A 24,960-nucleotide genomic window follows, 5' to 3' on the forward strand; every position below is an offset into this window, starting at 1 on the left:
TTTACTCATCCTCCTATTAAATTTGGTATTGTGGAAGCATGTTTATTTGTATGGAATATTTGATATAAAAGGTGATGATTTTTTTAAAAAATTAAATATCATAAGATTTTCTGGATTCAAATCAAAGTTCCATAGAAACCACTGAAGATACACAAAAAAGATGAGTTAATGGCTAATAGGTATTCAAGCTCAGCTGTTTCAAGTCATTTGGGGTTGTGATTAAACTTACATTTATTCTTCCTTTCTATAAAATACATGCAACCCCCCCCAAAAACAAACAAAAAACAAACAAACAAATGAAAAAAAACCCGCCAGAGATCATGGTTACTTCAAATACAGCTATTGGGAATGGAGTTGATAATATTTGTTTTAATCTCTGTGTTCTTACTTTCCACATGGTTGTTCATGGCCCAGAGAAATGGAAGAACAGAACTCAAACCTCAACTCATCTGCACTGTAAGATAATTCCTACAGCACTCTTACGATTTTTTTTAAATTTAGAAGAGTTATCCATCAGTTTTGCATATAAAGTCCCTGGCTAGTCTGGCCTGGTAGATCGTGTTCTAGGAAAGAAATAGCTGAAACATTGCCAGAGACCTCACCTGGATGACTTTTCTTCTGGAACGGAACACATCAAATTCTCAGTAATTCTGACTTTACTTCCCTTGACAAGATTTAGAAGAAGAAGAATTATTCCATAGCAGTAGCTGTAGCACCGGAAAGATGGTGGAGGAAGGGGATAGGAAAAAAGATCCCTTAGGTTCCAGAAAAATCTCCTGAAGAAGCAGAAGGCTTATCAGGCCCTTAAAGCCACCCAGGCGAAGCAGGCACTTTCGTCAAAGGGGGGGGGGGGGGAGGGAGGGAGGGAGAGGAAAAGGGAAAGAATTCAGGTTTAAGCGGCTGGAATCATTCCTGGCGGCAGCAATGTGACAAGGTGCATAAGTGCCCGATAAGCAGCGTTGGCCTTCGTTATACGCTTGGGAAGAACTGACGGCGGAAGTTTGCTGATACAGAAGACCTTGCGAAACTTCCCCTGAAGAAATGGTTCAGTGGCGTCTTTGCCGACGTCACCCCTCAGACTGTAGTGATGCTGTGCACAGTGCAGCCTTACGTGACCTGGGGATTTCCAAATCCAAAGTCTGCCCGGGAACTCATCTTGAAACGGGGATAAGCAAAGATGAAGGTATGAGACTGCCCCTCTGACAGTCATCACAGTGAGTGAGGAGCACCTGGGCGTGTGTGTGTGTGTGTGTGTGTGTGTGTGTGTGTGTGTGTGTGTGTGTTTGGTGTCATTCGCTTGGAAGACCTCGGAAGCATTTCCAGCAGGTCCCTTCATTCTTGTGCCCTTCCCACCTCTCTGTGGCCCGTCATGCTACCGAGACTAGCGTGGGATTCGGCAAGGAGATGGGCTTACCCCGGGTGAACGCATCGATCAGTTCATCTGTCAGCTGAACTAGGCCAGGAAGGACCAGCATTTCCAAAAGCACTATGCATTGGAAGTGTTTTTGGTTGTTTAAAAGCATCAAGTGTCTTCAAGATGATTTTACGCCTTCAAAAACTGAAGCTGGGGCCAGGAGAAAGACAACAGGAATGCACATCAAAACCACCTCAGCACAGCCCAGTTTCACGTGGAGAAGGACGGTCATTCTCCACACTGGCCACCCCTGTCTCTGAAATCAATGCAAGCTACGGAGGAAAGAATTGCCCTGCTTTGTCCTAAGCAAAACAAAACCAAAACCAAAAATGAAACAAAGACCAACTCAAACAACAACAGCAGCAGCAAAAAAGGAATTATTTCCAGTGAACATATTCTACGAGTTTTACAAGCTTTACATTTTGGAATTAATATCAAATATCAATTATAAGTGTATACATGTGAATATAAATTATATATGACTTGAAGATTGCGCATACACTTGAGCTATAGAAAGGGAAAATAATTTTGTGATGAGCCTTCTAATTTAGTAAGAGCCATTTAAAAGTTCGTGTACAGTAGATTTACTCACGCCCTCTCTCCCTCATTCATCTCTCTGCTTGTTTATTCCTTTAGTAAGTGCCCACCATGTACCAGGTTCTGCATCAGATGTGAGGTGTGAAGTGGAGACGGACACACGGTCCTAGGTTTTGGGAGGTTCACAGCCTGGAAGGAAGGGCCTCAAAGCAAGATGGACGGTGACAGCGCAATGCCAATCCCCAGGGCTGAGAAGCTTAGCCTTGTCAAACTCATGTTCAGTGGGGGCTCAGCAGAGCAAATAAATCTTGGGTTGAACATGGAATGATGCATTATAGGAAGGGGTCAAATATGAAAGGAAGGGGACGACAATTTTAAAAAACCATACACATTGGTAAAGTCCATTTATACAAAATACTGTGTGAGTGTGTGGGTGTATGTTGTGAGTTGACAGCTGTGAAGAGTCTCATTGGACTCATCGGAGAATAGCTGCAAAAATGTTAGTGGTGCCAGCTCAGGATAGCTGTGGTTGGGGAGGGTTAGAGCAGACAAATCAACAAGCCTCTCTCTATTCCGTAGTGAGTAATAACAGTATACTGCGGAAAATACGGCGCCTCAAGTGAGACTTGCTTCCTGATTCTCATGCCAACCTTATAAGTTTGGGAGAATATAGACCTATTACCCTTGTTTTACAGACAGAGACATACAGACTCCTAGTCCAATGTTGTACACAAAGCGTCCCTGGTAGTACCTAAAAGCTGATGCACACTCCTGGAGACAGAACACTTCTGCTTAGCTTAATAGCAAGATCCTGAGATACAGATTTCCAGCAAACAGTACGGCAGAGCCAAATTTAGACTTCTCGTCTGGGTTTCTCTTTATAGGTGACACTCTGGCAGACTCTGCATTTGGAATTTCATTTCTACGCTGAACTGAGGCTGCAGTGAGGTGGCAGAGGAGCAGTGACCACACATGTGAGGGCAGCGTCATGGAGAAGCTCCAGTGGTCCGCCATGCCGTCACGGAATCAGCTCATGCCAGAAGCAGCCCTCGTGGGCAGCTGCTTTCCAGCTTCAAGTCTACAGACCAGTGGCTATTAAGGTACTTGTAATCTAGTTAATATTTCCAGGCAGTATTCTCAACCATGGACCAAAAGAGTTCGCTATGTTGGGTGTGGGATTTGCTTATCATCTCTTTTCTTAGAAATTAGTTTACGAAGCAGCAGGTTGTTTATGACACCCTTTCACATACTTAAGTTGTGGTTGACCCTCCCCATCCCCGTCTCAGTCTCACTGCGATGCCATCTCCACTGATCTCCTTCTGCTCCCAGCACTCAGTTCTCCACCTTGGTGTCGCATGGATTGCTTTCCCCAGCCCTCCCTCTTCAAGCATTCGTTCCTCCTCCTCCTCCTCCTATGGCGTTATTTCTAGTTTTCTGACTCCTATGCTCACGGCCACATAAAAATTAGAAGTTAGGACCCACATATGAGAGGGAATGTGCAGCATTCGTCTTTCTGAGCCTGGGTTATTTAATGTAGGATGATTATTTCCAGCTTCTTCCATTTTCCAGCAATTGCCATATATACATGTGTGTGTGTGTGTGTGTGTGTGTGTGTGTGTGTGTGTGTGTGTGTTAGTCAAATTACAGCCAAATGATATTGTGTTGTGTTTTCCTTTTTCTGTATCTATTCATCTTCTGTTGGACATCCTAGCTGGCCCTATTTTCCTACTATTGTGAACTGAACAGCAATAAACATGGTGCAGCAAGTACACCTGCACTAAGCTAGAGCCCCTTTGGTGTACATGCCTAGCTGCAGTGTAGGTGGGTCATCTGGTAGTCCTACGTTTACATTTTGAGAATCCTCCAGTTCCCATATTATTGCACCAGCTATTGCTGCATGCTATTCCTTCTCAGCAAAGGTGAACAAGAGTTCCTCTCTGCTCTCATTTGTCTTCTTTATGGCCGCCATTCTGACTGGGTGAGACAGGATCTCAGAGCAGTTTCAATATGCATGTCTCTGGCGGTTATGGATGGCACGCATACTTTAAAATGTTTATTGGCTGGCATGTAGAGCTTTCTCAGCTCCAGGATTTAGGGACCTATTCTGCTATATATAGGATCCATTATATTTTGGATTGCTCAAACATCACTTTTTGTTCAGATTTTATGTGTAATTTCACTGATTTTTTTTTTTTTGTAGACAGAAGAGCTGTAAGGAAGGAGACTCAAGTGTATGTGACTGCTACTGAAAGTGCTATACCTTAGCTATCTATTCAGCAAATATAAGTTGAGTCCCTCCAGTGTGCCCTAGCATGGAGAGTAGACAGAACAATTGTTAAATTGTGATAATTAGTGATAAGTCCTTTAGATGTGGGCATAGGTCAAGGAAGAACAACAACTCTAATGTCTAGATTTGGGGAAGCTGAAAGACGCCAGTGTCTACAAGAGGGGACGAGTCAGATGGAAGGTGTCACAGGCTAAAGGACAAACCAGGTGCAGAGCTACTGGTTGCTGAGGCCCTATTGGCGGAGTGGGTGGAAGATAATCCCAGAGATGAGGTCCCAGATGTGGTAGGGATTGATTGTTTCCATTTTGAGGAATTTGATTACGGAAAGTAAGGGCGGGCAGGTACCAGGGGAAAGGTTACAGACTGAATATCGAGTCCCTCTATAGCTCACCCACTGAGATCCTAGCCCCATTGTGATGGTAAAAGAGGCAGGATCTCAGGAGGGTATGAGAGTAAGGTAGCAGGAGCCCATTCATCATGTGGTGGGCACCAGAATCTCCCCCCACCTCTGTGTTGAGACGGGGTCCTGCTGTGTAGTCCAAGCCAGCCTGGAGCTCACTGGGGAGTCCAGGCTGTCCTGACCCCATAGACATCCTCCTGCAGGAGCCTCTTGCTCCACAACACACAGTTTCCTGTTCTCTGGTAGACATGGGAGTGATGGTCCTCACCAAGACCGCAGACCGGCTGCCACCCTGAGCTCAACTTCCAGAGCCTGGAGAAATAACGTTTGTTGTTTAAACCTCCATGTTCATGGCGGTTTGTTCAGCAGCTAATACTGGGACCGAAATGAAATTGTTTGTTTTTTCTTCCTTTATTTCTGTTTTAAATTGGAAAAGAGGCAAAATGGAGAAGTTAAAGACAGGATAGAGAGAATAATTCTGGAAATTCTCATCCATCCATCCATCCATCCATCCACCCACCCACCCACCCACTCCAGCATTGAGAGACAGAACTGGGAGTCTCACACATGCCAGGCCACTGCTCTACCACAGCTATAGCTGCCCCTCGCCTATATTTTAATTTTGATACAGGGTCTTGGCTGTGATACCAAGGCTTGCCTTAAGCTCATTCTGTAGTCTAGGCAAGGCTCGAATTTATAAGCCTCAGTCCTTGGTCTTTTGACTAGCAGGGTTTAGAGGCCTGAATCATGAGACCTGGACATTCATGTTAAAATGTAAATATAAACAATTCAGAAGCAAAACACAGGGGAAAAAACACATTTTATTTTTAGTTTTAAATTACTTACTGTGTGTGCTTGTGTAAGTGCGTGTGCGCCAGTGTGTATATGTGGATGTCAGAAGACATCCTGCAGGACTCGGTCGATCTACCTACCATGTAGCTGCTTTAATAGCTGTCTGAAGTTTCTGGCCAATGATAAGAGAGGTGAATTGAGTTACGGAGAGCCAGGCTAGAGAGGAGGGTGCAGCATTGTTTGGTTGATTCATTGTACCTCACCACTCACGGTTGCATAGCGACGACACAAGAGACACCAAGAGGAGGATTCTAGGACTTAGATCAAAAGTTCAGTGAAGTAGCGGGGTATGCGATGATTAAAAGAGACTGGCATCAGCTTAGCGCCCCCAAGACACAGCACAAAGGAGAGGTATTTGCGCTAGAGGGACAAAGAGCAGAAAATAAGATACAAAGACGGGAGATGGAGGACGAAGGAGAAGGGGCGGGGCATTTATTCCAAAGGGGGACAGAGGACTTCCTCTGGAGAGAGAGGAGGCAGACGGGATTTATGGGAAATGGTGGTTTATAAAGGTGAAGGGTGGGTATGAGATGTTTAATTTTAATTGGACAGGTTAAGTAGGTGACTGAGGCTGGTGGTCAGCCTCAGGAGGAGGGAGTGGCCAAAAAAGGGAACAGACCATGGTGGCTAGCTCTAGGAATGTAATCTGATGATTTTTTAGCAAGGTAGAGGGACTGGCGGAGAAGAGCAAGGCCTGCTAGAGTAACAGGTGCTTAAAAACCATCCACAAGAAGCTTCATGAATAAAGATCAAGCGGGAGGTTTATAGGATATTCCCAAAGAATAGTCTAGAAATTTAGGGGAGAGCCTGGGGGTGGGGTGGGGTGTATGGGATGTTCTGGAGTGCGCAATATCCTCAACTCGCATATAAGAGATAGAAAACAAACGGGTTTTTTTTTCCTAGGGGCTGCTTTGAATTTTTCTTTTTCTTTTTCTTTTTTTCTTTTCTTTCTTTCTTTCTTTCTTTCTTTCTTTTTTTTTCAAGACAGGGTTTCTCTGTGTAGCCCTGGCTGTCCTGGACTTGCTTTGTAGACCAGGCTGGCCTCGAACTCACAGCGATCCGCCTGTCTCTGCCTCCCGAGTGCTGGGATTAAAGGCGTGCGTCACCACCACCCAGCTGCTTTGAATATTTATCAAGGGATTGTAGTATTATGATTATACTTAAGAAACATTTGGTGGAAGTTGTCTGGCTGTCTAATAACAATGTGCATATGACTGTATATATGCATATATTTGTATATACACAGATCTGATATAAATATACACATATATAAATGCACATGTATGTCAGATTCATGGTTATTTATGGAACTTGGTTTAAGCTCAGACTCAATAGGGCTAGAAAGAACAGAGAACAGACATAGGGCCAGTGACTGTGGGGGTGGTTGATTTGCAAATGAAAGTTTGTTAGGCCATTTTATTTATTTGGGTGCATCTGAAATTCTCTGTAATGACAAGTTAAGCAAACAAGACCAAAACCAGCAGTTCTTAATATAAATTCAGCCAATCCACAGGTGGATTTTTGTGTCTCAATAACCTACCTTGATCACCAAATATTGTATGTACGTTATGAGCAAATGTGCATTTTCTTCTAGGGAGGAGGTCCAAAACTCTAATTAGATTCCTAGCAGTCTAGTTTGCTAAGGTGTTAAGAACAATTGACGTAAACAGCCAGCTTAACCTTTATCCAACCTTTTATGAGGATTATTTCTTGCAAGTGATGTTGATAATGGAAATTGGAAAACAGATATTTTAAGCTTATAATCCCTTGCAAACACCCGGAAATACAAAGGAGACTTGCCAAGCCACAAGGGCTTTTATAATTATTGCAGAGCTGACGAATCTAGGGCCTTTTGAGAAAGTGGAGTTGGAGCGGGGGTGGAACTGAGGGTTGCAGGAGAAGCCATGAGAACTGCTGTAACATGCTGTAAATGTATTAAAACAACACAATTGGACAAAACATTAAGTAAAGGAAATGAGAGGGGCATGCTAAAAGGGTGAGCATGAGCCTCGGACAACCAAGCTCCATTTAGTTTTCTGCTCTGGGGAGACTTTCTCAGAGGCCCCCTTTGATCTCCTTTCAAATTCATTTTGTTTTGCCACTCATAATAAGCACTTTAAGGAGCTTTCCCCCTCCCCACCTCCTGCTCACTGGCAGGCCTCAATCTTGGCCCCAATGCTCAAGATCTTTTAAATGTTGTCACTGGAAGTTATTGACTCCCACCTCCAGGCCCATGGTGTTCTAGAGACAAAGAAAAAGAAAGCTTTTTTTTTTTTCCTTCAAAAATATTTCTTTGAGCTCTGTAAGAAAGGACTCTGGTCTGTGATGGCTTTTCTCAACGTCCCACAATACATATGACAAGAACACATATGACTGCATTAGACAAGTGGCTCAGTTGGCAGACAGCCTTTGGGCTGTGGCGCCCTGCGTTTGGACCCTTGCACCACATGAAACTGCGTATGGTAGCAGATGTGTATATGGAATCTCAGTACTTGGGAGGATCCGGAGTTCAACTCTTTGTTTCACAGTGATTTGGTGTCCAAGCTAGAGTACATGAGACTTTGTCTCCAAAACAAAAACAGACGCAAAAAGAAAGTGGCAGCTCCCAGCCCCCCCCCCCCCCATGGCATTCAATTAGTAAACAAAAGATCTCAAACCACACATAGGTGCTATCAATGATCACTAGTGATTGCCCTGGGCATTTTCTATGTGTTTTGCATGTAGCAATTCATCACTAAGAATAGTTATCTGAATCTTAGATATGGGTAAAAGAGACAGGCATCTTTCAAAGACGTTGCAACAGCAATTTTCCTGTGACCCAACAATGTTACAACTTTGTGCAGAAGTTAATGGAGAGATTTGTGCTGAGACACTGGCAGTACTTATTATGTAGAGAGTTAGTGGTGTGTGTGTGTGTATGTGTGTGTGTGTGTGTTAGTAATCCAAAAAGTTGTGGTTCATTGCCTTCTTGGACATTAACCAATTTTGCTTCTCTCCTAGGAATCTCATCCTAACATTCATTTATTAAATTATCTCTTAATGCCTAGCTTCTCAAATGCTCTTTGGACCAGTTTAAGCATCTTACTATTGTCTCATTAATTAATGAGTTAAATGAAACTCTTGACGCATGTTCATTTTCTCTTACCTTTCAAATTAATTTTCCTAGTTAGCACATAAAAGAATGGCTTTCAGAATGACATTTTACACCACTTCTTCTTCTAACATTTTGTATTTTATACTCTATCATTACATATATTACATACCAAAGTGTATATTTGTGTGTGTGTACATGCATGTGCATATATATATTTGTGTGCAGGCATAAACAAGTGTGGAAGCTGGAGGTCAACTTTGAGTATGGTTCCTCAGGTGCTTTCTATTTTATTTTATTTTATTTTATTTTATTTTATTTTATTTTTGACACAGGGTCTTCCACTTCCACTTGCCTGGATCCATCAAGCATAGATGCTGCCCTGTGAGCCCACGGGATCTAGCTGTCTCTTGCTTTTTCAGCATTTGGACCAGCACAGGCTACCATGCCTGGTTTTGTTCTTTAAAAGAGTATGAAAGCAGGATTATTGGGGGCAGCTCTTGGGTGGGTTCACTGGTCCCAATGAATGGGACCAGGGAAATTGCCACGTAGACAGGGGAATGGAGGGGAGAAGGATAGAGAGTGCACGTGAGGTAGAGAGAAACACACACACACACACACACACACACACACACACACAGAGAGAGAGAGAGAGGGGGGGGGGGCAGACAGACAGAGACACACAGAGAGAGACACAGAGAAAGAGACAGAGACAGAGACAGAGACAGAGAGAGCCAAAATTCCTGTATTATATAGAAAAGAGCCATCCAGTGTGGGGCATGCCAGCCATACCTTGTAACAGGTAGGGACTGAGGGATGCTAGGAGAATCTGGGGGCCAGGTCTGCTTTGATATGTTAAATAAACACCTAAGCTGCTTGTCCCAGGTCTGAAACCCAACATCACTGCCTTTTGTTGATAATAAATGAATAAGGGATGACATAATTTTATATCACTGCTTCCTGTTGACACTGGGACATTGTTATTGGTTTACTCAGAAAGCTGGAATGTTGGCCAAGTCCAGGAAAAGCAGGCTATGTCACTTGCTGTGCATTCTCTGCATGACCAGATGAGCCTAGGGACTGAGGCCCAGTTGAGGCAGTTTGGGAGGCTGGACCATCTGGGACTAGCCACTTTGAAGTTGTCATGGATGCAAATTTTGAACAAACACCTGGACTTGGCAGGATGCTTAGGCTATTGATTGACAATACTTATCTGGAGTCCATTTGATCTGTGAGCGTTGATTCAAGTCGTTCTAGATAACAGGTTTTCTCTGCCCACAAAATAAACTAATTCAAGCTGAAGTAAGAATATGAAATCAGGTTAAATGGAGGCAGCTCTTGGGCAGTTTCACCTGGTTCCAAGGAACAGGGCCAGAGAAATCGCCATACAGACAGGGAGACAAGAAGGATGCCAGAGAGAAAGAAAGAGAGAGAGTGTGCAGCATGCATGAAGAGAGAAATGCAGAGAGGGAGGGAGGGAGGGACGGAGGAAGGGAGAGAGAGCTTGGTGGTTTGTGTTTTGCCTTTTCCCCCCGTAGGTCTGGGGATCAAATTCAGACCCTCATGTTTGCATAGCAAGCAGTCTACTGATTGCTATGTCTCCACATACTGTTAGAGTCTTCTTGGAGCCCACTGAAGGTATTTGGGCTCTATTGACATCAGCTAAGGGAAAGCTTTCTTTCTTTCTTTCTTTCTTTCTTTCTTTTTCTTTCTCCTCCTCCTCCTCTTCTTCTTCTATTTCTTTCTTTCTTTCTTTCTTTCTTTCTTTCTTTCTTTCTTTCTTTCTCTTTCATCAAAAAAGTGGAATTTACCACTAGCCCTGGGTGGAGACATGACATTCTGACCTGCTCCAAAGATTACAACATTTTAGACCATTGCTCCCTTTCTTAAGAGTTAATCCAGTTGGACCTGTCAACCACCTGGCAAAGCTACAACCTCTCAGGAAGGCTGAGTCACCTAGAGCCATGCCAAGGAGATGGGAGGAATAATTATCTCCCTTCCCAAAAATCTTTCTTCTCTAAGTAGACACTTATAGAATTTGTCATGTAACACTGAGATCTGTTTGCTTTTCTGAGTAACTCAGAAAGTAACTTTTCCCCTTTCTGCCTTTGTGTGGGGTGGGCTCTGTGTGTGTGTGTGTGTGTGTGTGTGTGTGTGTGTGTGTGTGTGTGTGTGTGTGTGTATGTGTGTGGTGTGTGCGTTTAGTGGCCAAAACCTAGGCAATGCTTTCCTGGATGCTCTGGGCTTTCTTACTCTTTCTGCTATGCTCCTTGTACTTGCTTCCACCATATGACTGCTTACAAATGACGCAGTTTTCTATTCTCTATGTTGCATCTCTGGGCAGATGTCACAATTTACAGTTTGTCTGGCCTGATGTTTTTCTCTTAACTCTAATTAATTGTCCTTGAGCATTCTTCTGAACCTGTTTCTAAATTATTTTCTCTTTTAAAAATCATTTTATTTGTGTGTGTGTTTGTGTGTGTGCCCTCAAGTGTACATATACGTATCACATGCACACAGGTGCTTGTGAACGCCAGAAGAGGGTTCCTTCTCTGGAACTCGGGTCACAGGCAGTTGTGAACTTCCAGACATGGGTGCTGGTTATAGGTCCTCTGTAAGAACAGCCAGTGCTCTTAACCACCAACCTGTCTCTCTAGTCCTTCTAAATGCTGTTCTGAGACTTAAATACTTTGAGAGGGAACAGCAATTTCCCTGGCAACAATGTAACAATGTAAATGTAATTAATTTATTCAGATTGCATCTCAATTGTTATCCCATCACTTGTATCCTCCCATTCCTCCCTCCCTCCCACTTGAACAATGTAACTTTTAGATGATGTTTAGTACCATATTTTGTGACCTTTAAGAAATTTCTAGTTATTCCCACATTGTATGATGTTCAATTCACTCTCAATATTTTCCTTTTAAGAACATGGATATATTCAATGTTTTATGTGTGAACACTTCATTATCTTAGGACCGCACAAATGGAATCTCTGTGTCATACTCACATTTCCACAAATTGATTTAGGTCTTGCTTCAGAGAGTGTGGCCTGGTGGGATTCTAGCAGAATTGCAGAAAATCCCCTTTACTTTTTTTGTCCTGATTACTTTCAATATGAGTAACTTGTATGTGGTAAAAAGGAGGAATTGATGAAAAGGTGCCTGGAGTTTTGATGACAGAGGTCTTACAGCTGGGGGAACTTGCTGAATTACAAAGAAAGGGCAGCTGTATGACCTGAGGGTGTACTGAGCGGAGCTCTCTGTATGAGAGCGATGGAAGTCTACCCAGCGTGCTGGATGGACGGCTGCTCCCTTCTGCTGTGCGTGAGAAAGAGCAATGGCTGGTGTCAGACACAGCCAAGTTTTCTTCCTTTTCCCTTCTTTTTCCTTGTCCTGAAAACAAAACTGAAGCTTTCCAAGACATAAGTGCTTAGCAGAACTGTAGCTTGTGATGTCATAAAGCACGGCCAGCATTGATTCCAGTGTGGAAATTTTCATAATTTTTTATGGCTCCCTATGACCTTGCACAAACAAAAATATGTAGTTATAACCAATGCTTCTCCTTTTATGTCCTCACTTTCTGTTATAACAAATAAGAAAATTTCCCAAGACTATTTTTAAAATGAAAAAGGAGTGAGTGAGTTTTGAAAGATTTTATTACATTTATGTATTTTTTAAAGTAGCACTGCAGTTTCCATTACATTATTCACATGGACTTAATTCATTTTTTAATTTATTTTATTTATTTATTTATTTTTGTCTTTTGAGACAGGGTTTCTCTGTGTAGCCTTGGCTGTCCTGGACTCGCTTTGTAGACCAGGCTGGCCTCGAACTCACAGCGATCCGCCTGCCTCAGCCTCCCGAGTGCTGGGACTAAAGGCGTGCGCCACCACGCCCGGCTCGACTTAATTCATTTTTGAGGCCTCAGAATGTATGGTCTTTAAACTTACAATTTCCTAAGGTCAGCTGAGAATAGCAGCCATGAAACCCCTGCCCAAGGCTATTTTATAAGCATCAAGTACCTTATGAGATTTTATTTTAGTTATTCAAATAAAGACTTCAATGTGGGAAAAAGTTATGACTAAAACATAGATTCTTTGGGTAGTAACAAATAATTCTTTCTACTTGTTGCTGCGATTTTTAACAACAAAGGATAGATTTCTAGGCTGCTTCAAAAAATTTATTGCAGACATAATAGTATCTGTCCTGAAGAAGAAACCACAAGCTTGCTTTATTCAATTTTGTGAAATAGCCCAAGAGACTGTATATGCTGCATTAAACAAGAACAATATGACTCAAGATCCTAACGCTACTGTCATGGTCAAGGGCGGTTTGCAGGGGAAATATCTGCCGAGGAATTGAACCACAAGTGATCAATTGTTTTTACAACTAAAATCGGTCTTTTACTGTCTACGGAGCGGTATCAGACAAAGTGGCTGGAAATTCATTTCAGGCATAAATACCCGAGGAGAGGTCAAGGTTAGGAGAGCAAGGAAGACCTGCTGCCTTCAGAAATGCATCTGGCGTGTTCCCTTCTTGAAGTCGGTGACACTCTACGATGCTGAAAGCATTCGCAGCTGGTCTTCGCCGCCTCACGCTTTCCCACTCAGATTTGGAGTGATCTCAAGGCGGGAGGGAAATATATGAATAAGCTGATCTGAACTCATGACTATTAAACTGAATAAGCCCATTCAGAGACACAAAAAAAGATTGCAGCGCACCTTGGGTAACACCTATCCCACTGAGAAAGATGGGAACTGAGTGAGTGGGCGGGGCGGGGTGGGGGCGGGGGAAGGAAGCGGTGATTGGAGCCTAAGGGAGCATGCTCCCTAACCTTTCACCCCTACCCCCCACCCTAACCCCCTAGCCTTTCTGCTGACAACAGAGACAAGAGACTTGTGTTTGAAATAGCTACCCCTTCCTGGTGTGGTTCTGAGAGTCTCCTGTTACTCTTGTGCGTACTTATGTGAATTCTGCTGAAGGCGGTTTCCAGCCCTTAAACATGTGGCAGATTTTGCAAACCACTAAGGTGAACAACAACAAAAGGCTGGTCAAAGTCTAACGGCAGTGGGTGCGCACACACCCGGACTTGAATGCTCAGCAGACAAGTACTACTGTAATGACTCCGGTGGCGAAGGGTTTCCTCCAGGAAGTCCTTGGAAATCGGTCCCAGAAGATCCAGTTTGGCAATAATGCCAGACTTTAGGCAAAAATGAAACTTTAAAGATTTATTGCTAAGCCAGGCATGGTGGTAGACACCTTTAATCCCAGCACTGGTGTGGCAGAGGCAGGCAGGAGGATTTCTGTGAGTTCGAGGCCAGCCTGGTCTACAAAGAGAGTTCCAGGATAGCCAAGGCTACACAGAGAAACCCTGTCTCAAACAACAGCAGCGGCAGCAGCAACAACAACAGATTTACTTCTAATCAAAATATTTTAAGACAGAATAACAGGTTTAGTCAAAAATTAAAAATTGAGGCCATCCTAGCACTCGGGAGGCAGAGGCAGGCGAGTCCGCTGTGAATTTGAGGCCAGCCTGGTCTACAAAGCGAGTCCAGGATGGCTAAGATAACATAGAGAAACCCTGTCTCGAAAAACAAAAACAACGACAACAACAACAAAAATAAAACTGAGGCCAGAGTAAGATATAAATAACCGAGACTTGGAGGGATGAGCTCTCTGCCTTCTATGACCCAAAGCTTGGGAACATCCCAGTAGCAGTTTTTAATGTGGTCAACTGGGTGAGGTCAGCGAGCAAAGGCGTTCTGAACTTTAACTTCCTACGATTCCGAAACAACTCTTAACTGCTAGTCTTCTGCTGCCCCACCCCATCCCACCCCACCCCAATTCTTATGAAAACCATGACTTTTCCCCTAGGAAGTCTCCTTTCCTTGAGGAGACAGCCTTTCCATCTCCCTCATGTATTTCACTTCGCTACCCATTCCCAGGGGCCAGTCAATGTTCCAGCTGGAATACTTTTCTTCCTGGGGCAATCTCAAGATAAGGCAGGCTACAGGCGCCCAGATTTACTCCAAACTGGTGGGATGGTGGAGGCGGTGAAACAGAGACCAGAAGTAGAACCGTCAGGGAGTGCTGTGTGACAACAATCTTTCCTGGGGAGACCCAACACGTGTCTACTCACTCCACGACAGATCAAAGAAAGATACCACTGAAGTTCAACTCGGTGGACCACGGGTTTTATTGGCGTTACTTACAGGAATATGGGTGAAGGCTTATTTACTGGAGCAGAAATGACTCACCCAAATCCATCCAAGCATGGGTGACAACTCACAAGATTGGGGGCCTGGAGCACACTGCACAGCCTACAGGCAGCTCAGCAGCTTTCTGTCTTCCTAGGCAGCTGGTCTGGTATCAGAATCTTCTTTGTAGCTTGGTTTGTTTAAGGGTCTTTTTTCTTCTTCTTCTTCTGTCTCCTGACTCCTCTGAGAGGGACTCTCAGCTTTTGTAGCTAATTCTCATAGTGGTTGAGGCGGGTGAGCCCCCACGGCAGTGGGCAGTGAGTCTGGTCAGTTTCGGGGACTTCCTGAAGCTGTTTTGAGTTGTTTGTCTTTCTGCTTAAGGAGCTTCCATGCAGAATGGAATGGTGCAATCTCTGGGGGAACTGTTGCACAACAGAGGGTTAACAGGAAGGGAGACTGGGGGGGGGGAGAGGGTGGGATGAAGAGTCTCCAGAAGCTTCTCTCAGAATGCATTAGATAGAACAAATTTGTTGATTGGGGAATTTGTAAAAGATACCCATGTGTCTTCTATTGTCTCTATGAGAGGAGCTGAAAAAAAAAGATTGAAATGGGGCTGGATAGATGGTTCAGTGGGTACCAGTACTTGCTCTTCTTGCAAAGGATCTGAGTCTGGTTCTTAACTCACAACTGCCTGCAACGATGGCTCCAGGGTAGCTCTCTTCTGATCTCTGCAGGCATCTCTACTGTTAGCTCACAAGCAACCCCACTAGCCTGTCTTCAGGGTCCTAGCCACAGCTTATATCATCACCTGCCACCACCAGATGTGTGCCACATAAAAGACCTGCCCGCTACCCCAGCGCTCTCAAGCTCTGTGTTCTCCCTTTGCCCCCCCCATACTCTCTCTCTCTTGCTCTCTCTCTCTTTCTCTTTTGCTCTCTCTCTCTCTCTCTCTCTCTCTCTCTCTCTCTCTCTTTCTCTCTCACTGTCTCTGTCTCTGTCTCTGTCTCTGTCTCTATCCCTTCCCCAGGCTCTCCCCCCCTTTCCCACAGTAAACCTCCTTTATACCAGATCTGTTGTGTAGCATGTAATTCTCAGATTAGGCACCTTGGCGGACTGCCGTGGTGTCCTCACTGTCCCATTATACAACACCCACTTCCAACACAAATATTACTAATAATTTATAAGATGACTCATGTGTTTCTGAAAATTTTTTCTGCTAGGACAGATATTAGACTTTTCTTTAGTTTTAGACAGTTAGACAACTGCTTAATTTCACGGTTGGCTTGCATGATGATGATGCCTTTATCATTGAATAGAGAACAAGTGTGTAATTTCCAAAGTGAAAGCTAATTGTGCCTTTACCATTGCAAGTGGTAGAGCTGAGAGGGTGGGGCCTGGAGTTTTGGGGAACCATAGAAATGCCTTGCCAGGCTCTTTGAGGATGAGGAAAGGAGAACCTCTGGACAATGTCCTGTGGAGGCAGCAAAGGATCCTGGGTAGTACGAACAGGAGGCGGAACTCCATCTCAAGGCCTTTCCCTGACTGTCTTTTCTTCTGCTTTTTAAGCTCCAAGGAGACAAATGGAAGAAAACATCAGAGATGGGCTTATTTGAGTGGCTGCTTTGAAACCTAGGATGGAGAAGGAACCTCAGAAAGCTTCAGGCACAGAAAGATCTGAGACTCTTTGTTTCCAAATCATGTTATTTCCCAGGCTTTGAGTTATGGTTTGGAAATAACAGAGTGCAGGCTATGCATGACTTTCTGAATAGAAGTTCATTGCCTTGGGAAAAGCTCTTAGCCAAACCTGATTTGATTTTTGTACATGCTCACTGTGTTCTTTTCATTTCCCAGAAAGCAATTTCAGAGGTAAATAGTTATCTGTCAGAATCACTAGATTTAACAAATGTAGCATAATTCTATAATTCTTTGCGATTTCCCAATTACTCTTCAGGCGATGCTTCAAGTTGCTGAAGGAGCGTATTTACTCATGACTTTAACTTGTTGATCTAAATCCTAGGCAACTTAGTTTCTAAATAAATTGGCATTTATAATCATTTAGTGCAATATTGCAAGTGTAAGGCAAATATTTATTCTGGGAATCAGTACTTTAAGCTCATGGGTTTATTCCAATTTCCCGACTTCTCATTACTTCCTGGGCTATTTGCTTCTGTTAGTTTTCACATTCTTACATAATCTTTAGGGAACTTCTTTGTAAATTTAAACTTTTTTTTCTACAGATGTTTCTAATGTTCAGGCATATCAGGTAATAAAATATGCACATTTCTGGCCAATTTTGTTATTAATGTAAATGTGAAGCCCAATTGGGGTGTGTGTTCAAGTGTGTGTGTGTGTGTGTGTATGTGTGTGTGTGTGTGTGTGTGAGAGAGAGAGAGAGAGAGAGAGAGAGACAGAGAGAGAGAGAGAGAGAGAGAGAGAGAGAGAGACAGAGAGAGAGCACTATCAGTAGTTCATCTCAGACACTAAAAAAGTTAACTTTTAAAAGTGTATATTATTAGCTTAATCTTTTAATGAAGGGCCAGGATGGGCCTCTACTGTTCAAAATCCCTCCACCCCCACCCCCACCCGAAGGACAACTCAGGATCAGGCCAGACCTAGGTCTGACCTTGAAAAGTCATCAGTTCCAGGAAGGCCTCCCCCCCCACACCTGACCGACCTGCCCTCCAATCACATTAAAGTTTCCCTAATTCTTGCTGGAATCCACCTCTTTACCCATAGAAAGGTCTGAGAGCCAATATCCAGGGTCGCCATTTTGTAAAGTGGCTGACCCCTGTGTGCAGGATTCTTACTTGCGAGAAATAAAAATACTCTTGCCAATTGTGTGTGTGAGTGGAGGTCTCCGAGTGCCGATTTTGGACTTAACATTTAAGGCATTAAAAATGGCTGTTAAAATTGTTTGTTGGATTGCACAGCTAATTAATAATAATAGTTCCATATTTTAAGAGATCAAACGAGTGCTTCACATATTTTTCCCCATTGTGACACACTTACAGATGTGGAAATGGAGGTTTGTAGTTCATAAATTTATGTAGGTCACACAGTATGTGAGGCTGACCCATGATCTGAAACCAGGGTTTTGTTTTTTTTTTTTAACCCAAATGTCTTACATTGGTGGAAAGTTTCCTTAGCAAGATTTATATAGTAATAGCACAAGCGTAGCCATATTCTCCTTGCAACCTGTGGATTCTCATTGACAGTCAGACATTTCTGGCTTCCTTATGTAAAATTCCATCTATGTGGATCATGATGCTACTGTTATGTTCAGTATGAAAGATATAGATTGATAGATTGTACAAATACTCAACTTGGTAACTATGGCTTTAAAATGTAATTCATTTTTGGTGGGTTCAAAAATATTCTCTGTGTCTTGGTGTTTTGCCTGCATGTGTGTCTGTACACCATGTGCGTGTATGCCGGGTGCCTAATGAGGCCAGAAGAGGTCCTCAGAAGCCTTGGGTCTGGAGTTGCATGGTTGTGGTGCTGGGAGCTGAACTCTGGCCCTGTGGTAGGAGCAGCAAGTGCTTTTAGCCACAGAGCCATTTCTCCAGCCTCCAATTTTTGATTTTCTTTTTTGAGACAGATTACTGTGTACCTGAGGATGCTCTTGCACTCCTGATGTTCCGGTCTCCACTTCCTTAGTGTTGTAACTATAGGCGTGTGCCACCACATCTGGCTGATGCCCGCGACCTTCTAAAGACATTTGCCGCTCTGTCTTTGAAATGCCTCTAAGTTTTAGTTTGTGGTTATGAAAATGTGGTTCCAGCTGTTTACCCACCTCATCTAATTATATTAAGTCCTAAGACTCCTGCATAATTGTATACTTGTTTGTCTTGCATTTGACTTTGCGCATAGAGAATGTCAAAAGAGTGAGGGCCGTTTAATACATTTTTAATCAGATCTGCTTCCAAGCCCATGTGACCTTGATAGATTATTTACTGAACGGTGCTCCCAAGTGACATACGGAAATGTGCTCCCTTCGTCTCCTGTCTCTTAGTTTCATTGTCAGCATAAGCTGGGATGAGAGCATGAATGTCTCCTTTGCCTACCTCATCGTGTCAGACCATCCTGATGTCTAGGTATCTTCAAGGATGTTGTTCAATGTTTTATCAACTGCCATTTGGGTTTTCAACGATCTCATTTTCAATGAGTCAAGACTTAGTTAGCCAATGACAAGTTTCCAGATTACAGATATATATTATTAATCTTGGTCCAGAAATATAATTTCATACGTATGATGCCTTAACTCATATTCAGTCTATAACCACACACGCGCCCCATTGCTTCCATGTTTTATGAGTTTGTACCCATTCTATCTTATTTTCAAGTCTCTCTCTCCCAAACTTTCCCCTTATGATTGAATCAAGGCACTGTGGAGCAAATTCAAAAAGAGAATCCTTTCACTTTCCAAGTTTGTTGCATATTATTCCCTTGAAATAAAATGCATTTATAAACAAAACAACAACAAAAAAGAGAAGGATAGTGCAAAGCAGGAAGGAAGTCAGGAAGACGGAAGGAAGTGAACTTTAGGTTCAGGTATGCATGATTTTCCTGCTTCTAACATATTTAAAATATTTCTCAACAAGGAAAAAAAAAAGAAATAAAGTGCATTTGAAAGAAAAACTTAATATAGAAAATAGAAGCCTTGGGGGAGCCTGTGGGTTTTATTTTGAATCTTAGAGTCTTGATAGTTTTCCCAAGAGCATTTTTCCAACCTGCAGTGTTTTCATAGTGAACCAGCTGGTTTCCTATGACACCTTATGCTGTGGTCACGGTAGGACAATCGATGGTGCCTTTTCTGACTTGGTGTCTATAATGTGTAACTGCCATGGCAGCCATGGCAAGGTTGCAGGAGAGGAGAGGTCAATGGGCTGCCCAAATGAGGAAGGACAAAGGCCCTTACTGACTGACTGACCTTCTTGGAAATACTGCCCAAATGTTCTGCCTTTGACCTGCTGTGGTGCCTAAATTCCCTGAGAAGAGTACAAAGAGCACTAGCAAACACTATGTGGAAGAAGCTGACAGAGCGGCGAGAATACAACTTGGAGTATTTCTTAGGCCTTCGGCAAGAGCATGTATCTATGAGGGAAAACAAGGCAGGAGAGTGCGAGTGGGGATGAAGAAAGAATTAGGTCAGTTGAGATGTAAAGGCACCCCTGCACCCCTGTGAGGACTTGCATCACACTAATGATCCCTGGGACTTGATGCAGAGATCTTTATCTGGTCATGTCAAGTCAGTGCGAAAGACGGCTAGAAAACAGCAAGTGGGTTGTTGGTGCTGCCCTAGACTTTAGTTCTAGATCTGTGCCCCACAGTGTCCTTGTTTGGCTCAGAGGAGGGATATGGAAGAGAGAATACGGTGGTGCATAGAGTCACTTTCTACAGCAAAGACAGCATCGTACGAAATAGAAAGGGCGATTGGGTGCCTTGAAGAAAATATTAAACTAGTCTCTGTCATCTTGGACAGGGTTATACTGTATAGCTCTGTCTATCTTGGAACTTGCTATGTAGACCACGCTGGCTTCAAACTCACAGAGCTCCATCTGCTTCTGCCTCCTGAGTGTGTCTCAACATGCCTATCATTAAAGATTTATTTTTATCGTTTAAAAATTACATGTGTATATGTGTGAGTCTGGACACCTGAGTACAGGTACTTGAGGAGGCCACAGTGTAGGGTCCCTCAGAGCTGGTGTTTCCTGTGTTTGTGAGCTACCCGTTGTGAGTGTTGGGAATTGAACTTGGGTGCACACTGTTTAAAACATGTATGTATGTATGCATATATATAATTTCTTTTATATATGTGCATGTGTGTGTACCTGTGTGAACGAACACATGTGTGCGTGGTTGCTGTAGAGGTCAGAAGGGGGCAGCAGGTACCCGGGGGCTGGAGCTACAGGTGGTTGGGAACCAGCTGACATGGGTGCTGGAGACTGAACTCAGGTCCTCTGGAGGAGTAGCAAGTGCTCTTAATCACTGAGACACATCTCCAGCCTCAGTGTCTTTATTACAGAAGCTTAATTGTCATCTGCAATAGGTTGTGTGGTGGCCTATGCAATAAACTCCTCAAGCAAGGTGAACTTGTGGGAATGATGCCATATATGGAGAAATAACTCTGTTCCACTGGCTGTTCCTGTCTAACGGGCCACCCTAGAGTTTATTTACTGCATCCCTAAATTAGCTACTTAAATATATATATATATATATGTATATGTATATATATATGTTTATGTGTATATATATATATAATCACTATACATACACACATGTAAATGTTTTGTCTCTCCTGGTTTCTGCAGGTCAGACATTCAGGAAGGGCTTAGTTATGCAGTTTTGATGCAAGATCTCCAACAGTTCAAGAGGCTTGAGGCAGTGCAGAGCCTGGAATAGCTGGGGACTGAGGGTCTGTTTTTCCCTCTTTACCCTCATATAATATATGCACATACATACAAACATATGTGTCTGTAGATACATGTATACACATATACACATACACCACAATATATGTGCACATATAAACACACATGTACATATGTACACATATGTATATGTATACCCCTGCATTTAATATATGTAATGTGTATAGACATACACACACATATACACATATGTATATGCACACAAAACATATACACATATGTATATATGCATATATACACACCCACATACAATATGCACATATATAGTCATACATATATGTATATACCTAGATTTATATGGAAATATGACATATGTATGCATTTATATATCTGTCTGTGTATCTTTAATCATGTGTGGTGTGTATGTGTGCATGCATATGTATGTGTGTGTATGTGTTTGCATGTATGTTTGTGTATGTGTGTGTGTATGTGTCACATGTGTTTGAGTGAGTGTATGTGTACGTGTGTGTGAGTCCCTTAACCTTCCTTATAGTCTGAGAGCCTTAGAATAACAGAACTTCTCCTTTAGCCGTAGGAAACCTCAAGGCCAATAAAGTTGAAGCTGCATCATCTGGTTTTGAACCTAAGCTTTGGAGGCCAATGGAGGCATAGCTGGTGCATTCAGTTGCTTACCGATGAGCCACCAATCTGCCCAGACTCCACTGCCTGGTGAGAGAGTAACATGGTTCTAGAAAACCCATTGTATGGGAGATATGGCTGTGAGAGTGTCTGAGGAATACAACTTATGTAGCTGCTTTATAGAGAAGTATTTCAAGGCCACAGTCATGGCATATGGTATTGCACTAGTTTGTGTGAGTGTGTGTGCATGCTCAGGTGGGCGGACATGTATGTTCGGGTGTGCATGCACGAGTATGCTCATGCACGTGAAGGCCAGAGGTCAACGTCAGGTGCTGTCCACATGCTTTTTGAGACAATGTCTCCCGTTGGCCTGGAGCTCACCAGAGTAGGCTAGGCTGGCTGTCGGGTGATTCCTAGAGACCTGTCTCCCGCTCCCCTCCCCGCCCCCACGCCCCAGTCCTGGCGTTACAAGTTCATGCCAAATGCACCTGCTTTTTAAAAAAATGTAGTTTCTGAGGATTGAGCTCGGGCCCTCAAGCTTTCCCGGCAAGCATGGCCCAAAGAGTCCGCTCCCCAGCCTGTTTTGTAGCTGTAGGTGTATGTTCAGGGTGCACCGAGGAACAGCGCTCTTGTGTTGTGGGTTTGCTGTCCCCGAGTTCTGTGCTTCCTTCTCTCTAGATCTCAAAAGTGAAGGTGACCTTGCTGGTAGTCCTCAGATTACTTTCCCTTTTGGCGCGACGCATCAAAACAGCAAACCCAAAACCGAATAAAAACCGAGACCAAGAACAATAACAAACACCTCCGCCACCCGGAGCAATCCAGAGTGGCTTGGTGGACGGAGCACCATGTGCAGAAGTGCACAGTGAAGGATTCTGGGAAAGGCAGTTAAACACTGCTCATGAACGATCTTGTAGGAAACTACACTCGGAAAACCTACAGAATTTAACATCTCTGGGGTGGAGGTTATAGGAGCTAAACTTAAGCAGGAAAAATGTCATATGATTCTAGACAGAATTTTTTTACACAGATATTAAAAGCTTCAGTATGACAAAAGAAAATATTTTTTTTTAAAAAATCAGGAGACAAACAAGGAAACAGGGAAGATGACAAGTCTGTAGTATGCATAACAAAGGATTGAATTTCAAAGAGCGTCTGTTCCGTGTGCACACAGGCAAATTATACACATGAAAAATGAGCTGAGGACAGCAGTAGACAGGCAACAGAAAAGAGAAAATCATTGCAAGGAGAGAAAAAAAAATTAATGTCCTCTCCTTATTCATCAGAGACTCCATGGCTTATGTCTCTACTACACTAGACAGACACAGCAAATTTACATAAGTAAAATCCTAAGTGGCCTGGGAGTTTAAAGAAATGATGACCCAGAGACTCAGGGGCAATGTGTTTTTTTGTTTGTTTGTTTGTTTTGTTTTTTTGTGAAGACTGATGAAATAAGTTGGGAGTTTTGGAGAAACATTACTGCATAAAAAGGGAGGGGTGTTATGTCATCATGAACAAAGGAATACAGGCTGCGTACTCAGGTTTTCTCCTGTGTCTCTCTAGCACGTCCCTTCTCCCAGTGCTTAGAACCCCTAGGAGTCTCAGGAGAGAAGGAAGGACCTGGAAAGTGGCCTCCTACATAATACGGCTTTGTTGAGGGAAGAAGACTTCTGATTTCTGTGTCCTGATTATGAGAGAGAGAAGTCCTAACTTCTCTGGGCCACTTCGGTAGGAGTGTGGGGGTGGGGAGGGTCAGTAAATGGGCACCCAGAGTTCCATCTCACATAGCTCCTAATAGTCAGGAGGCCAAGGGGGCATTGTATTTGGGGTATCATGTTCTGAGTCCCAGCAAGGCCAACAGATCTTCTTAGTCATCTGTGAAATAAAAATGGAGATGTGTCTTCAACCGGCACTACACTGAAGATAAGTTTTGAACACTATGGGGTGGGTAGCACAGTATGTCACCTCAAACACACCACTTTGGCATCAAGGTTACTTTGAGCTCAGTGGAATTGAGGAAAAGCAAGTAAAAGGACATTGTCTGTCCTCCACTTATTTGCCTAATAGCAAGACACAAACTTAGCAGGTGTTCCTCTTCTGTGTTCTACCAGGAGGGACAGAAGGTAATCGCTGGAGATGACCCGTGATCCTTCTCAGGGCAGCAGAGGAATCTATGTGGTAAAAATTTCTAACCAGGCTCTTAGCTTGCCCTGAATATTTGTCTTCCCCCAACTCCTGCCCTAGAAACTCAGCCCTTTTCTTTTGTCACGCCACTCCCAAAGTATTCTCAAAGCACCCTTGCTCTTTTGATGATGCTCCCTGCAAGTCTCTTGAACTCACCCCTGGCTGACAGTTCCATGTGCACGCACCAGTGGCCTGCACCTGACACGTACTAATCTGTCTTTTCTTACTTGAACTGCAGGGTCCCAACTGGACAACCTGGGCTGATTGACCTCCTAAGGATCAAGTACTGTGAGGAACTCATATTCATTGTTGGAGTAGCTGATGTTAAAATTATAAGTGTAATAAATTAAAATGATATGCTATAATGGCAATACAAAATCAAAATATAAATGTGTCCTTAACAAAGCAATTCTATTTTGAGTAGCTGTTTCACAGGATATATTTACAAAAGTGTATACATTGATGAATACTTATTGTGGCAATTTTATTATTTACAAAACTAGAGGAAAGGAAAATTTCTCAATAAATCAATGGTTGGTTCTTTTAATTATAGAATGTGAGATCATGGTCTACTAAAGGATCAAATAGAATAAGGAGGTGTATATTGTATGTTGCCTTAGATAGACCTCAATATGCTTAATATAATAAAGTGAACAAAGTTATAATACACAGTATATTTTTAAAACATAGTATTAAAGAAGTTGAAAATATATGTACAAATGACCAAGTAAAGGAAGAAGCACAGTCAGATCATTTAAAATTGACAGAGGGATTAATGAAGAAAGTGTGATCAGCTTCCGTTTGTGGTGCCATTGAAAGGGCAGCGTCTTTTACTTTGTGAGCATTTCATGTCCTTAGAAATGTTTCTGCAATATGTGTTACTGGCATTTGAATAAAAAAGATTAAAGAAAAGAAACGGCTACTAGATGTGGCTATCCCAGTTTTAGGTACAAATACATGCCTAATATATACATATATGAGCCTTGTGG

At 43.0% G+C, this 24,960-nt stretch overlaps 1 long non-coding RNA gene and 1 pseudogene across 2 annotated transcripts; both read left to right on the plus strand.

Moving 5' to 3' along the window:
• Positions 1-24,907, plus strand: LOC311594045. The gene is made up of 4 exons (XR_014777925.1): positions 1-456; positions 2,836-3,051; positions 23,899-23,965; positions 24,210-24,907. It is a non-coding gene; the product is annotated as an uncharacterized lncRNA (long non-coding RNA).
• Positions 724-1,457, plus strand: LOC311594044 (large ribosomal subunit protein uL30-like 1; annotated as a pseudogene). Its single transcript has one exon. The product of its transcript is annotated as a large ribosomal subunit protein uL30-like 1 (transcript).
• Positions 24,908-24,960: the final 53 nt, after the last annotated feature.

Source organism: Acomys minous (genome assembly GCF_964271855.1).
Source record: "Acomys minous genome assembly, chromosome: 3".
In the NCBI taxonomy this organism is placed as follows: domain Eukaryota; kingdom Metazoa; phylum Chordata; class Mammalia; order Rodentia; family Muridae; genus Acomys; species Acomys minous.